General features: G+C 47.9%; 1 pseudogene; it reads left to right on the forward strand.

Annotated features, from left to right (window-relative positions):
• Window positions 1–581: 581 nt before the first annotated feature.
• On the forward strand, window positions 582–3039 carry LOC149195517 (subtilisin-like protease SBT1.7 pseudogene; annotated as a pseudogene).
• The last annotated feature ends 264 nt before the right edge of the window (window positions 3040–3303 follow it).

Below are 3303 nucleotides of genomic sequence, written 5' to 3' on the forward strand. Positions count from 1 at the left end.
AAGTGAACATTGCATTTGAAATGACATCATCAGGATGATGAAGTGGTTGCCTAGAGGTCTTTCATGGAGTTGTTTCTTTGGGTCCCTTAATAATTCCTTTGTAAGTTTGTTGTTTCAAAAGAGTAAGTGTATGTCAAATCAAGAACCAGGTAATCTCTGTTTGAAGCCACAAATTTGTTTAATAGGCAAGGCAGAGCAGGACCCAGGTTTTATCGTCACGTTTCAATAAATGATTTGTTTACCATCACAATCACGACTTACCATCTGTGTATAAAGATTCATCACTGCCCTGGACTCTTCATGCCTGCCCACGCACGTCTTTCTCTTTCCGTGGAGCCGAGTACCATCTCCACTTATTTCTCCGCTCCGGTCACTACAACCCTTCAAACGGTACTATTCCACACAAATTTATTTTCAGGCGACACATATAACGTTTCAGTAGTTTATCAATATTCTGAGTGTTTATCAATAGTTGTCAAGAAAGAAATTTACTATTGATGGTACGCATATCGTCGTTAGAAACTAATAAAATACTTTCTTGCCAGATTTGATCACGGATATTCAAGAACGCGTAAAAAATAATGGAAGACACAGGAAGGATCATGCTCTTCGTAGCCTCCATCATCGCAACAACGAGCAGCGTTAATGCAATTTATCCCAGAGATGCCGCCGGAGAGGTCCAGACGTACATAGTTCACATGAACCCAACGAAGGTCCAAATACCCGATTCTATGAATCCTGCAACCTGGTATGCATCGTTCATTCGTGATGCAGTTGTAAAAGCCGGACAATTAAATGACGAAGAATTGGTAGAATCGATTATACTGTACACATACAATACTGTTCTCACTGGATTCGCAGCGAAATTGAGCGGCAATCAGGTGGCCGCAATCAAAGCCATGGAGAGCTGCATGGGCGTTTATCCAGACAAACTTCTGAAGCTCCACACAACGTATACTCCCCATTTCCTGGGCTTGAAAAGAGGGCAAGGCCTCTGGTCTGAATCCACGGGCTACGCTACGAAAGTAATAGTAGGCGTTCTCGACACCGGAGTGTGGCCTGAGCACCCCAGCTTTGCGGATCATAAAACCCAGTCGCCGGTGCCCTCCAAGTGGAAGGGGCATTGCGAGGCTGGTAAAGCATTTAACGCTTCCAACTGCAACAAGAAACTCATCGGGGCGCGCTTCTTCTACAAAGGGTACGAGTCCGACAACGGTCCTATAAATGAAACAGTGGAATATAAATCCCCTCGGGACTCGGATGGGCATGGGACCCACACTGCGTCCACAGCTGCAGGCAACGTAATACCGGGCGCCGACGTTCTGGGTTACGCTAAAGGCACGGCCACGGGCATGGCACCGGGAGCGCGAGTGGCGGTGTATAAGGTATGCTGGTCTCATGGTTGCTCCAACTCCGACATCATGGCGGCAATGGACACAGCCGTGTCGGATGGAGTGGACGTCTTGTCTATATCCCTTGGAGGAGGCTCGCACGGCCTTCCGTTTTATGCAGACACCATAGCGGTAGGGGCATTCGGTGCGATGGCCAAGGGGGTTTTCGTTTCTTGCTCTGCGGGGAATGCGGGGCCTATTTCTTCATCGTTGTCCAACGAGGCGCCGTGGATAATGACGGTGGGGGCGAGTTCCGTGGACCGAAGTTTTCCCGCGATTGTCGTGTTGGGAAACGGTCGCGCCTACCGTGGCGCATCTCTCTACACAGGAAAGCCTCTCGGAACCAAACCCAATTTGGCACTCGTGTACGGAGATTTCTGTTCGGATGGCTCTCTGGAACCCGAGATGGTCCGACGGAAAATCGTGGTCTGCGAACAAGGAGTCACAGGTAGAACCGAAAAGGGGCAAGTGGTGGCCATGGCCGGAGGAATTGGCATGATACTACTCACTCCCGACGGAGGCGGAGAAGAACTCATAGCCGACGCGCACGTTTTGCCCGCTACGTATGTCGGTAACAAGGCCGCCAAGGCAATCAGAGATTACTTGAATTCAAACACAAGCCTTAGCCCATTGGGAACAATTGTTTTCTATGGCACCACTTACCACAGAGAAGAGGCGCCAATTTTGAGCTCCTTTTCGTCGCGTGGTCCGAATTCCGTAAGCCCAGACATTCTGAAGCCCGATGTAATCGCCCCGGGGCTCAACATTCTAGCAGCTTGGCCCCTCAACTTGAGCCCCTCAGGGCTGCCCTCTGATAAACGAAGAACAAAATTCAATCTCGACTCTGGCACTTCCATGTCCTGTCCCCATGTCAGTGGATTGGCTGCTCTGCTGAAAGCCGCGCATCCAGATTGGAGCCCGGCTGCTGTCAAGTCTGCTCTCATGACCACGGCTTATGTTACCAATAACAAGGGGAACCCTATAACGGACGCCTGGCTACCAGGCTCCCCTGCCACTTCTTTGGGCATGGGTGCGGGCCACGTAAATCCTGAGAAAGCACGAGAACCCGGGCTTGTCTACGATATCGGCACTGAAGATTACGTTAACTATCTTTGCAGCTTGAACTATTCGTCTTCCGAGATTGGTGTGCTGACTAAGACACGGGTTTCCTGTCCAAAGCAAATTCCGAAGCCAGGCGATCTCAATTATCCTTCTTTTTCTGTGGTGTTTTACTCCTCTGGTAAAGCGTCTGCTACCTTCACAAGAAAGGTCACCAATGTGGGGCCTGATAATTCAACTTACTCTGTACAAGTTGTGGAGCCGTCGGGAGTGAAGGTGACTGTGAAGCCCAAAACATTGGTGTTCACTAAGAAGAATCAAAGACATCTGTATACTGTAAGCTTTGGTGTTGAGAAGTCTTCTGCCTCTGGAGCTTATGGTTCGATCACTTGGTCGTCTGGCGTCTATACGGTTCGGAGCCCGGTCGCTGTTATATGGGTGGATCGATCATTAAGCTTCCGGGATGATGACGGCCTGGTCGCTTAGATATTTAGATATTGTTGTTTATCTACGTCACTCTCATGGCGACCTACCTGTAATAAATAGTGTGCATCATATGTAAAATATAACGTAATAAAATGCATTTATTAGACGATGAATATGGATTATAACGGCATGAATAGTAGACGATGTTAAAGGATGTAGCACATATCCACATTTGATATATCTTGGTAAACCTATATTACAACTACATTTACTTAAAAAATTTCAAGCCTCGTTCCCAATACACCTTAGAAAAATAGGGCGAGGGCTAACGAGCTTGCTATTGGGTATTAAATGCTAACTTAATTGCAAGCTAGATAACCATATAAAACAGATGCGCGCGGTGTCTTTTCGAACACTCCATCTTCAT

This window comes from Pinus tabuliformis, chromosome 2_2 (assembly GCF_031772625.1).
Source record: "Pinus tabuliformis cultivar Carrire ecotype Pingquan chromosome 2_2, CPIR1, whole genome shotgun sequence".
Taxonomy (NCBI): Eukaryota; Viridiplantae; Streptophyta; class Pinopsida; order Pinales; family Pinaceae; genus Pinus; species Pinus tabuliformis.